Source organism: Gopherus evgoodei, chromosome 3 (assembly GCF_007399415.2).
Source record: "Gopherus evgoodei ecotype Sinaloan lineage chromosome 3, rGopEvg1_v1.p, whole genome shotgun sequence".
Taxonomy (NCBI): Eukaryota; Metazoa; Chordata; order Testudines; family Testudinidae; genus Gopherus; species Gopherus evgoodei.
Window position 1 is genome coordinate 188914151 of NC_044324.1, and position 13611 is coordinate 188927761.

General features: G+C 40.0%; 1 protein-coding gene across 2 annotated transcripts in view; it reads left to right on the top strand.

Moving 5' to 3' along the window:
* PRKCE (protein kinase C epsilon) overlaps positions 1–13611 on the top strand; it is a 495965-nt gene that overhangs the window by 293572 nt on the left and 188782 nt on the right. The gene's annotated exons all lie outside the window — the stretch shown is intronic.

The window sequence follows — 13611 nt, forward strand, 5'->3', positions numbered from 1 at the left end:
ATTTTTGGTACATCTCCAAAATAATTTAGGTGGGGAGTTATTTAGACCTTGCAATACTTTTTGATTTAGATTCTTTGTACTAGGGGATGAAAAAGGGGGTAGGAAAAGGTGCACCTCCCCCCATACTCTGTTTTCTATTTCAACTACAACCGCAGTGTAAGTTCTGCAGCCCAGCGTTTAACAAATATTTTCCTTGGAAAGTTTACTGTTTGAAGAAATGTTAGAAGTAGATTTTCTCCCACACACATTGATTGATTCTTTCACAGAGTTTTCACATATTTGATTAAAGTTAACCTTCAGTGCATACTGTGGTCTTTGGCTCTTAGGACTGAACAATTTCAGGTCTTAAAAAGTCACACATTGAGATAGGATTTCGCTATTGTGATTAGTAGGTATGTTTTCTGTCTCGTGCTAGAGTGCCATCCAGTGGTGACAGACAAAATTTATGTTGCTGGAAGTGTGTGTGGGGGCAGGGGGAAGAGAACTTGGTTTGCTTGAAACAGCGCTGTAGAATTGCCTCCAGTGTTAAGCACCTTTTATATCTGTGAGATTCTTACCTGGTCCTTTCCTTAAGCATGGTTCGCATTAGCAGTAGCTATTAGAATAGGGGTCAGCAACCTTTCAGAAGTGGTGTGCAGAGTCTTCATTTATTCACTCTAATTTAAGGTTTCGTTTGCCAGTAATACATTTTAATGTTTTTAGAAGGTTTCTTTCTCTAAGTCTATAATGTATAACTAATCTATTGTTGTGTGTAAAGTAAATAAGGTTTTTAAAATGTTTAAGAAGCTTCATTTAAAATTAAACTAAAATGCAGAGCCCCTTGGACCGGTGGCCAGGACCCCAGGCAGTGTAAGTGCCACTGAAAATCAGCTTGCGTGCCGCCTTTGGCACTCATGCCGTAGGTTGCCTACTCCTGTATTAGAATATCTGGAAAAACTAATTTCTGGATCCTCAGCTGGGGTACATTGGGATAGCTTCTTTGAAGTCAGGTGTACTAAATCCATTTACACCAGCTGAAGATCTGCCCCTAGTGTTTGAGAAAATATTAATGGACCAAACACTAGCAGTCTACTTGAAGTCTTAGCATATCTGCTTCCTCCATGAGTCAATTATTCTCTTACAGAAACACAAGCCAGGGCTCAAACTGACTCTTTCCAGATTCCTATGGAAAAGTTTGTCCCTCTGGTGCTTTTTTGTTGGCATTCCCAACAATTGAGATGACAGAAAACCTCCTGGGTAGGGAGCACTCACTTTCCCTCAGATCAGATAAATTACAGTACATTCAATTTAAACCAGACGCTGAGTGTCTATATAATCCCAAACCTAAACTGGATTCCCAGACTAAAATCCATTTTCTACATGCATTGTACTATTGGGCAGGTCATGTGGAAAATAAAATTCTTCTGGATGTTTTCCAGTCCCTCGTCCTTTCGCTTGCCTTTGTCCACTCCTTCTTTTCTGAAATCTATTCCTTCTCTGATCTCATTTTTTCTCTCTCTTCTATAAGGATGAGAAAATATTAATGGAGCAATTAAAGTCTTAGCATATGTGCTTCGTCCATGAGTTGATTATTCTCTTACAGAAATACAAGTCAGGGCTCATTTTTCCCCCCAAATACTCTCTCCTCCTTTTATTCTCAATTCCTACAGTAAGGTTCTTCATCCTCCAACATCCACTCCTCACACTTGCCAGCTGCTTCCATCAATGAGTTTTTCATGCATTCTTGAATATTGTATCAACTTTAACAGAACTATGAAATTCAAAATGTGGCTCAATCAACACATCTGCTGCCTCCTCAAAGGTCATTTTCCAGCTGTCTCCCTCAGTGAGTTTACATTTATTAGAGACATAAACTGCCATCAGTCACACAAAATGGCCTAGATCCAACTAGCCTGCTTCAAGAAGTTCGTACGTATAAACAATCTACCCTGAAATTCTGTCTGTCAGTTGACAAATACAGCTAGGTGCTCAGGTAAACTTCAGAAAGTATTATTTCTATAGCATGTAAAGCACACAAATGACTTTTTTTTAAAGCCCTTCCAAAGGCAGGAGTACAGAGAGAATCCCCATCGTGAACTCTGGGAGAAGGAAGTCTGGAAAATCAAGAAAAGAGTAGAATTTTGGAATAGTCCAAGATTCTGCAACCTGTTTGCAAAGGAGTTTAAAGAGTTCTATCCTGTCAATCTACTTTCTAGTCGTTGTAAGGCCTGGTCTACACTGGGGGGTTCAATCCAAGTTACGTAACTTCAGCTTCTTGAATAACGTAGCTGAAATCGGCATACTTAGACCTACTCACTGCAGTGTCTTCACTGCGGTGAGTCAACTGCTGCTGCTCTCCTGTCTACTCTGCCTGCGCCTCTCGCAGCAGTGGAGTACAGGAGTCATCGAGAGAGTGCTGGTGGGTCGATTTATCACGTCTAGACTGAACACGATAAATCAACCCCCGCTGTATCGATTGCTGCCCACTGATCTGGCGGGTGATGTAGACATACCCTTAGATGTACTATAGTGCCAACCCCAACCTTTCAAAAGTCATGTTGATCCACCAAAATAATGACGTTATTAATAAAAACAATAATGTGGGGTTTCTTATTTATTTGCCTTTTGGTTTCTTATGCTTCAGGGTGTACTCACACTTTTCTCTGCAACCATGAGGGCTAGAAACTTGCATATTTATGTGAGAACCACAGGCATTTGCTTTCTAAACATTTACTAAATATGTACAGTGACTTCTCCCCAGTCCCTCAAAAAAAAAATTAAAAAAAGAAAATATACATTGGACTAAAGAATCTGTAATGGCAATGTCAGATTGGGATTAAGAGTATAAATGCGTATATACAATCGTACTATATTGCTTGTCAATCCAGAGTGCTTCCAAAAATGATTGAGAAGGTATAAGATCCATACTTGAGCATAAATTTTATATAATTTCATTTGTAAATATGTTTATTATAGTATATATGCCACATTTTTGTAAGGTTTTTATTTTACTTATTTGGGTTTGAATATTGTTTTAAATGTAGTATATATTTAAAGTATTTTATGTGATACCTAAAATATAGTGCTTCTATCAGACATCTCTGTTCTTGGGCATCTTACTTGCATCTGTCATTTTAAACCAAGAGTATAATAAATCTTTTCTTTACAAAATAATTTGACAGTTTGGTCAGGTTCTCCTTCTCGAGAACTCTAGGTTTTAGACTGGCATCAGAGGACAATGCACTTCTTTTTACTTTGAAATAAATTTTGCTGCCATGATTACTAATAATTATTAGTCTATTTCAGGTGCAGTAAATATTCTGTATTGCTTTGGGATCTGTTTTCCAGCACTTGGTAGTTTTGGATTGTTGATGGGGTTGTAAATTACCTGTCTCCTAACGTCATCATGTAGCAAGATGGCACAAGATACTGTACATTCGGGGTCAGATAGAATACATTTGAGGAATATTGAAGCTAGTGAGCAAATTAGAAGCTGTTGTGGAGATAGACTACTTATTATTTTTAATACTAAACCCCATCACTCAGGGACAAATGCTGTTCTGCTTACTTGCATGAGCAGTCCCAATGACATCAGTAGGGTTATTCATGTATGAAGGTGAGTGGGATTTGACTCTTATTTCTCCAAAGCCTAAATTCCAAACTTTGGACCTGGAAAATATTTTAATTTTGGTTAAAATTTCAATATAAGAATAGCTGAAATTGTAAGAAAACATCTGTCTTTTGCCATTATGCCTTTATGACTTTACTGTATTACCCTTGGGCCTGTCGAGAAATTTGGGGCCTTGATACATCACGTTTGCTGGAGCCACCCCTTTCATCTCCACTTCGTTCCAGTTGCAGACATTTTGGGGTGCCCCTGGGCTCAGGGACCTAGTACAATGTTCCTCTTCTTCCCCACTCTTTCATAAGTAAATATTACCCTCTAAATCCTCTCTACTGACTTCATTGTGAGTTCTTGGTGCAGAGAATGCAGGATCAGACACTTTTAATTTACTAAGACTACTACTTGCTTCAAAAGATCAATAATAAGAATATTAGTAAACCTAATTAGAGTGATAACATGGAGCATGTTATGCAATGTAGTCTTAGGTTCTGAGTTATGGGCTGCAGTCTGATACTCTTTTAGCACTGACTAGTCCTATAAGGGAATAGGAATCTAGCCCAGTATTTTTCACTTGAAACAACAAACCTCAGGTCCCTGCAGAAGGACAAATAGGCTATTTCTGATTTGTCTATTAATCATCCCGTTTTAAAATGTTGTTTATGATCAATTAGACAAATGTTATCTTGATTCAAATTCATACATTTGTCTCTTTACCGTTTATAACTGGAATCTCTCTGAAAGCCCATTGGACATCTACAGTAAATATTGAAGGATTTTCATTACGTCTGGTTTCATTATTAAAATAGGTGCTATGATAACCCATGGAACTGGAAAATCAGAGCTCTTAGGAAGCAGAGATGAAAATAATGAATACTTTGTGTGGCAGAGGGTAGGTTCTAGGACTCTGCACTGAGGTGCAAAGTTCTTCTTCTGAGTCAGCCTAGCAACAAGACCAGGTAGGGCCATATTAGCTCCATCCCAGGGGTATAAAAGGGCTTGAAAGTCCATCTGATGATGAGGGTATTAAGGACAGGGACAGAGGTTCTTCAGGAAAGAACTGTAGGAACAGACCTAGGAATGAAGGGTGAGATTGTGTGCCATGCCTCAGAGGGTAGGTCTACTCTGCAACTGGGAGCAAGCTTCCCAGACTGGGTAGACAGGTGTGAGTTAGCATGCTTATAATAACAGTGTGGATGTTGCAGCTCAGGCTGCGACTTGGGCTCAAGTCTAAGTGGTTGGGTGGGCTTGAGATCACAAACTGCAGCCTCCATCTTATTTTCATCCTGCTAGCTCAAGCCTACATGGAATTTCTAGGAAACTGTATGCTGTACATAAGAGGAAATATAAGTTTGTAAAACTAAACCCATATCTGAGTACAAGGATTCCAACCATACAAGGCTTCCATCAGCAATGCCATGTTGCAGCCCTGACATCAAACGACAAATTGTACCTGAGCTTTCCCTTATCCATCAACAGCTTGCACTTAAAATAATGCTGTCAGATACCTGCTTTAATTGTTATTCAGAGGGAACCATGCCTCTTTCTGAATCACTGACACTACTTCCCACAACTCCTTTTGGGAAAGAGGTTTGTTTCCTTACTTACAGCCATGCTCTGCCTAGGCCCTGATCCTGTAATATGATCCTCAGAGAAAGACACACATGCATATGCTTTCAGCACCATTGAAGTCAATGGGCTGTGCACTGGCTCAAGGACCCACCTGCATGCATCTCTTTGTAGGGTTGAGGCTTTAGGTTGAGACCAGATGAGGGCTCAGTCAATGTAGTATGGTTACAGATATGAAGAACGGCATCTTTCCACTATGTCGCCAAAAGCTTTGCGTTACTTTTTCTCCCTTGGAAACCTATTGGAGTAAGTGTGACACACTTACACACACTGAGTAGCATGCTGCTCCTTAAGTAGACCCATTCGGTTCAGTAGAGTAAGGTACCGCTCATCATGAGTAAGAGTTCTAGACTCTTGCTCATTGCGTGGTCTGTATGAAGAACACACAAATTCCACACAGACTTTTCTCTCACTTCAAGTGCACATTTGTGATGGTGACATTTTGTCTGCAGTGATTTATTTGATGTCACTGAACCTTTGAAATGATTACAGTGTATCATTGATTTTTCTTCTCCCTGCTTCTGTGAAATTGACTCTTTTCATACTGAAAATACTTATTCTAAACTTCTGTCTTGAGAAGAAGGTCTTGGAAGCTGAAATATCTAAAAACCCTGAGATATAAAATGGATTTTTCATAGAGTCTGTTGTTTAACTGTAAATTTCCTATGGCATGTCTAGCAACAGAACTCTTTTGCGACAATGGAATCTTTGTGATAGTTCTATGACAAAGGCTTTATTAAAGGGACATCATTAACTTCAAAATCACACTTGTGCCTGGAAGTGTTTTACCTACTGTTGCTATAAGTAATGCCTACAATTATTATAAGTGGAAGAGATTAGAGAAAAAAAGTGCCTCTATTTTTTTTATTTTGGTTTCTCTGTGGATTTGACAGCTTTTTGCATATATTCATTTTTAATGTGTCTGTTCTAGAGTCAAGTAGTTAGCTTGACTCTAGAACAGACACATTAAAAATGAATATTTTTAATGTGTCTTTTCTAGAGTCAAGCTAACTACTTGACTCTAGAACAGACACATTTTGCTTGTGTGAACTTTCACAAAAATTTGCTGGGGGCTCCGAGGTAGGGGTAGTACCTGCAACTACTTTTAACTTTACTTTTTTGTTTGAATTTACTAGATTTCTAGTCATCTGTTCCTTTAAATTGTTAAGCTGTGCTTTAAATGTTAGCTTTCATTCAAAAATTGTCTTCTGCTCACCTCCTGAGGCATAAGTGTAACTCCGTGATATTGTTAATGGGAGTTGTGGACATGGATTGATGGAAATATAAGGGCCCATCCTGGAGTCCTATATGAGGAAATTCTCCCATTTATATCACAGGGAAGTTTGCCTAAGTAATGATGGAATATTGTCCCCAGGGATAAAAGAACTACCCCACAGCCACTACCAAAGTAGCTGTGCAGTTGCTACATCCCACTTCTGTGGGCGTGGAGTTTTGACTATTGGCTTCAAGTTTTGCCTTGCACAAGAGTGAGGTTGGAAAATTTTGTCTAACACCAGGTCAGTCGCCTATTCTTGCAAAAATTGTCAAGGCACAGACAATTCAATAGCCATGTGCAGCACACAGGATTTCCCTTTTTATTGGCTCATCTGAAAACTATAGATAATGCCATGGTTGGAAGGATAGGGCTGCATTATTATCAGTTACCTGTTCAGCACCTTAAAGGTGCTAATAAAGACATTGTCAATAAATAATGTAATTCAGGTATGGAAATAAGGTTTGGATCAGACATTAATAATGGTCCAGTAGGAGGCAGTGGGGGCAGGACCAGTGCAACCATTTAGGCAAACTAGGCAGCCGCCTAGGGCGCCTAGTGGTTGGGGGTGCCTAAAAGCCCCCTCAGGCGAGGAGGTGGAGGTGAACTGGATGGGGGGGCGCGCGGAGAGGGTTGCCCGCAATAACGAGGGGGGGCGCACAGGGGAACCGCTCCCTGCCCCAGCTCACCTCCGCTCTGCCTCCTCCGCTGAGCACACAGCCCAGCTCTAAGTCTCCTCCAATCAGCGCCCTACGCCTGGGCGGAGAGGAGAATTAGAGCAGCGCCAGCATGCTCAGCAGAGGAGGCGGAGCCAAGGTGAGCTGGGGCGGGCTACTCAGGCAGGGTTAGTTTCTGCAGGAGGTCTCCCCAGGCAGGGTTAGCTGCTGGGGGTGGGGAAGAGGGGAAGTCTCCCCAGGCAGGGTTAGCTGCTGGGGGTGGGGAAGGGAGGAAGTCTCCCCAGGCACGGTTAGCAGCCGGGGGGTGGGGAAGGGGGAAAGTCTCCCCAGGCACGGTTAGCTGCCGGGGGGGTAAGGGGAGAAGTCTTCCCCAGGCAGAGTTAGTTGCCGGGGGGGTAAGGGGGAAGTCTCCCCAAGCAGGGTTAGCTGCCGGGGAAGGGGAGAAGTCTCCCCAGGCAGGGTTAGTTACCATGGGGGGATGGGGGGGAGAGGGGTTAGCTGTCACGGTGGGGGGGTAGCTGCTGCAAGGGGGGCTCCCCAGGTGGGGGACTGAGTTAGCTGCCATGGGGGGGGCGGGGTTAGCTGGGGGGGTACAAGGTGGAAGTTTCACCTAGGGCGCAAAACTTCCTTGCACTGGCCCTGAGTGGGGGTATTTTATATGTAATAAAACAAAACCTGGAACAAAAAAAGCCACATGCCTATCACTGCCTTGGTCATCTTGGGTTAGATTATGGCCTGCCTTGCATAGCCATGCAAGAGAGCAAAGGAAAGTAATACAAGGCACCTGTTGTTCCCTTGCACTAGCCACCTGGATCACAGATATGAGCGTAGAGAGGAGAGAAGCCCGTTCCCCCCCCCCCCCCCGCACAGGTGTGTGTGAATGAATGGAGTGTTTTTTGTAAACACTTCAGAGCATAGACTGTGATTTACTCTGGTCCCAATAAAGGAAAACATTTAAGCGCTTATTTAGATGCATCTCATTTAAGGCAGAACTCAAGCAAGTACTTAATCACCTAGCACATTTTGATCCCTACACAATCTGAAGTGAAAGTTATTTTTGGAGGTTCAGAAAGCATCTACTTACTATATGTACTCGAATATTTTTGGTAAAGTGACACATCAAAGAGCGGAGGTCATCTTATAAAGGATCTACACCAAAATTTGATGATTGTAAACTCTATGGAATCATTGAATTGAATATCTAATACAATGTCGTCTTTTTTACCTGGAGCGTCTCGCTAGGAATGGCGAACTGCAGCTACAGGGAGCTAAGGGGCTCCATGCCAGCAGACACTCCAAGTAAACAAACATCCTGACCCGCCACTGGCTTACCTGACGGCTGGGAGCCAAAGTTTGCCAACCCCTGAAATATAGGGTCGGCTTATGAAAGGGTCATACAGTTTTTGCTATTTTTACCTAACCATTTTGGGGGGGTCGGCTTATAAACGAGCAGGCCAATGAACAAGTACATATGGTAATTAATAGTGGACATTATGTGTCAAGACACTTGCTTGTTTTGAAAACATTTCTATTCTATAATGATTCGTCCATTTTATTTTTTACTATTAGACATCTTTAGATTTTCGTTGGTGACAGTGCATATCTAGTTAAGGACCTCATCATTCAAGTACATGGAAAAAGTGCCTTTTTACTTTCCATGGGTGAGCAGGTTCAAGATCTAGGAAACCTAAATCACTGTCTTCATCATTTATTAAAGAAATTAAGTCCAGAAATATTATATTTGTAATAGCAGCAAAGAATCCTGTGGCACCTTATAGACTAACAGACGTTTTGGAGCATGAGCTTTCGTGGGTGAATACCCACTTCCTCAGATGCATGTAATAAAATATCAATTCTTTATATGACCTTGGTGTACCACCTAATTAATTTGTCTGTGAATCAGTGAAAACCTGCAGGTTTATAGCATTTTACCTCTTTCCTTATTATTTATTATAATGGTTTTCCCTCTGTCAAGATTTATGAAATTAACTTGTTGCTTAAGTTAATTAACCCCAAGAAAGCTTAACAAAGAAAAGAGTGTATGCACAATTTCTTTTAGAAAATACCACCTTTAAGGGCAAAATTTTGTTACTGTTTCTGTGTGGTTGGTCACAGTATCAATATTTCTGTTCTTTCTTGTGGCGCTCTGTGCCTGTAAAGACATTAGGCTATTGGAGCACCAGAGAAATTCCCAGAGCATAATTTTAGCATATGATAATCTTCTGGTTACACTCAATCCTGTGATTTAAGGAATCCAAGATACTGTTCCTGGCTCTGACACAGATTTGCCGTGTGTTTTTGCGCATGCCACTCCACCTGTCGCTTCAATTTCCTTTCTCCTCTGTAAAAGGATAACAATGCCTACCTAAGTAAGGTGTTGTAAGGTTCATTTCATTAATGTTTGTAAAATGCTTTGATATCCTGAAAGTCAGGGTGCTACATTAGTGTAAATTATTATTAAATTAATAAATGCATATTGATCAAAATCTACAGTATTTAAATATCCCATGGCAACAATTTGCTTGTTTTCTGAGGCTGGAAGAATGCCTCACGATGATAAAATGCAATGATCACCATTTCTGTTAAAATGCCAGTTATAAATACATTAGACTTAAAAGGGTTAATACATGATTAATAGTTATTTTAATAAATGCTTATTCAGTTGTTAGAGTACAGCAAATCAATAGTTTGCTTACCGCCATAGCCTATAACTATATATGCATCAGCTGATGTGTGCATAACTATCTATATCACATTCTGCTCATGTCTGTATTATATTTAAAACATTTTTGTACATCCTTTATAAATGGATCCTTAATATAAAGTGTGACCAATGTAACAATGGGGATCAGTGTAGTTTTTGCTTTAACAGTGTAGTCACAGTTTAAAGGAAATTTGTGTGTGAATGTTTTGCAGGACCCAGTCACCAGCAATGTAGTCTGGGTGCAGGGAAGAAACCAATGGGCTCTCTTTGAGAACTCAGCATTTGGATACAGAGTGGTGGTAATGAAAAATTTGCAAGTTTTTCCTGACACACCTTGGTATCTTCAGTATTCTCTCCTACTCCTTTGTATTTACCATAGAAAGTGCCTTGAATACTTGCAGTAATGAAGATCGATGATGGCAATGTCACATTTTGCTACCTAAGATGAGTACCACCTGTTGCAGTCAGTGGTCTTACACTGCATGTTGCCCCATTTCAGTTTACATTAAAAATTAATCATTTCATTATAAAATGAAACCTAATGTGTTTTAATTTTTGTCATTTAACAAGCAGGATTCCTATCCTGTATCTTAGCCCTCTTTAAATAATACCCAGTAATTATTATTTTTTTAAGTCCCAAAAAGTGCCTATAGCAATTGGTGTCTAGGAACATCCAACATAATACAGAGAACATAAATAGACTCACCCCACACACATAATACAGATCACGCTCATCTAGAAGAAACCTGGAAAAATACATTGCTTTGCACCATTCCCTGATGTTCAGTAGGATTCCAAGTCTTTCAGAGCCATGGTTGGGAGTGAATCCAGAAGTAAAAGTCAGGCAGTGATAGCCCCTTGTCTCTAGCACTTGTCAGTCAAATCTAGGTATTGCTAGTGAGAGCCGTCCAGCTTGTTACAACTTTATTGATGGTACTTGTGGTCTCTCAGCTAGCAAGGACTCAAACCAGGACATCACCATTAGAACTCTTTTCCCTCTGGAAATCTGGAATGAAGCCATCTGATCTTTCTCAGGCAAATAGACAACAAATCATTAAAAACCTTATATATAGTAAAAAGAACAGGAGTACTTGTGGCACCTTAGAAACTAACAAATTTATTTGAGCATAAGCTTTCATGGGCTACAGCCCACTTCTTCGGATGCATGCCCACTAAGCTTATGCTCAAATAAATTTGTTAGCCGCTAAGGTGCCACAAGCATCCTGTTCTTTTTGCGGATACAGACTAACACGGCTGCTACTCTGAAACCTGACCTTATATATAGTGTTATAGTGAAGTTATAGTTTGAGGCTTTTTAGTGTAAGTTAATAATAAATGAAAGCCTGAAGGCTAAAATTGAAAGTCAATTCCTGTGCCTACGGTGCAGGACTAGAAATCTGGACACCTGAATTCTTTCTCTTTATGGATCTGCCATAGGGTTTCTTGGATTTTGGACAAGTCACTTCTGCCAAAATGTTCAAATTGTCCATTAATTCTGAGTGCCTCAATTATTGAGTTCCCAGCTTCAGATATCCAGTGTCTGATTTTTTGAGAATACTGAGCTCTCACGGGCTTCAGTTTAAATCTCTGTAGATGCTCAGCACCTTTGAAAAAGAGTCCCTGGGTGTCTCAAGCTGGACATCCAAAAGTTGAGGCATCCCAACTTAATGGGCACTTGTGAACATTTTGGCTTTAACTTCTCTTTTACAGAGTCCCTTTCCATAATGTTATATAATGTGCACTACGTTTTCTGGATTTTTGGACAATGTTAAACACAGGCAACTCGCTACGGTCCCAGTCTTTCACAGACATAGCACATGCTTAAGGTTTTGGTTTGCTGAGGCACACAGGCAGTCTAAATGTGATATGCTGTATTAGAGGGGCAGGTGGTTGAGATAATAATTCTGTTGATAAGAGAGACAAGTTTATCTCTCTGATATCCTGGGACTAACGCAGCTACAACAACATTGCATGCAACATATGCTGCAGAGACATCCCCTCCCCAAGAATCGTTAAATTATCATGTACATTTCTGGTGCTTTTTCTTAAAAATAATACCGTGAAGGATTATGCCCCCTCCAAAAACAACAACAACAACAACAACAACAAAAGGCAAAGAGGACAACCAAAAAAAATGGGTCTTTAGAATTTCTTAGGAAAGTTTTAAGAGAACTGAATTTATTTTGCTAAAAGAAACTGCTTTTAATGAGGGAATGATTATTGTGTATGAATATCTAAGTAAAATAATATAAGGGAGGGGAAAGAACTATTTACTTTGGACACTGTAACCATTTGCTTAATAAAATAGTTCTGGCAAACTCATCTAATTTTAACTCGAACTCCTCTACTAAGTATGGAAATAAATGAATTGGGCTGGACTAGATGCTGTATCTCAGAGGTTTCTTCTGGAGCTATCATCTACCATTCTAGGATTTTGTTTCTATGAATCTTATTGAAAAATGGTTCTCAAACTCTCTATCAGAGGAAAGTATCTCTGGAATATTATTTTAGGGATCTAGGAATTTCCCAAGACATTTTTTTAAATTCATTGAGTTGAAATGGGCAAATATTATATATACTAAACTGTATGACTAACACAACTGCTACTTCCAAATTACTGTTCATGGGGTGGTGTGTCTATAAAAACACTTTCATATTTATATTCTTGTGGCATGTATGAAATCATTGTGGAAATAGCCACATCGTTATCTGCCCTTATAATAAACTACAGCTGCATTATGTTTTCATTTCACATGTAAAGCTAATAGTTTCCAAAAGAAATCTTGAGAGCATTGTCTGGTTGTGCCATACATACAAGGCTCTTTCTGCTACTCTCCGAGCATTTTCTGGCCATCTCTGAACCACCAGCAGATAAAAGTAGGGGGGCTTTATGGTTTTTGTTTTTTCTAAGTAAACATCTGGGATAGCCAAATGGACAGCATTAGTGAAGATGTTCACTGGTGTATAACTAGAGCATATGTCTTGTTTTATTTAAACTGGCGAGGGGAATTTACTGTTCATGGGAATTTGGGACACCCAAAGCTGAGCTTGAGCCAACAGGTGCCACAGGTGCCTTCCGAACGCAGCTCTGTCCACAAACCTACTTGTCCAGTCCTGAGCCACTTAATAAAGCTACTACATTAACCTGTGGTAGTGGTCCAAAACATCGTGTTACAACAGTGACACAGCAGTGTTGTGGGTGAGTACTGTAGAATACTGTAGTTTTGGTGGTACTATTATTTTTAATAGAGTTCTTTTGAGAAGTAGCTATTTGTCCAGTGATGTGACATGGTGAGTGTAAGGATGGACAACTGTTCACTTGTGCTAGGATGTGACTGACTGACTACTGAATTCAGTTTTTACTTGTGACTTGATCAGAACTGTAATCTTGATCTGTGGTGACAAAAGGCTAGTACCTCACCCATTGCATGACAGAAGTGAATATTACCGGAGAAACCCAAACAAATCCCCACAATCTAATGTTAGCATTGCTAAAGTATGTGCTTTCTTTTACAAGAGAAACAGTTTTGTTATTTTCATTATTCTTTACTATTTGTGACCGTCCTGTGGCTATCATAAGTGAAACATGTGATTTTAATAAAGAAGACTCTTCATGTAAGAGGCCTGAAAACACAACTTATTAGACTACTGTTTTAAACAATTTTTGACTTAAAAATATTTTCCTCGTATTTCTGTTGGTGACTAAAATGTAAAAACTCTAGGTGAC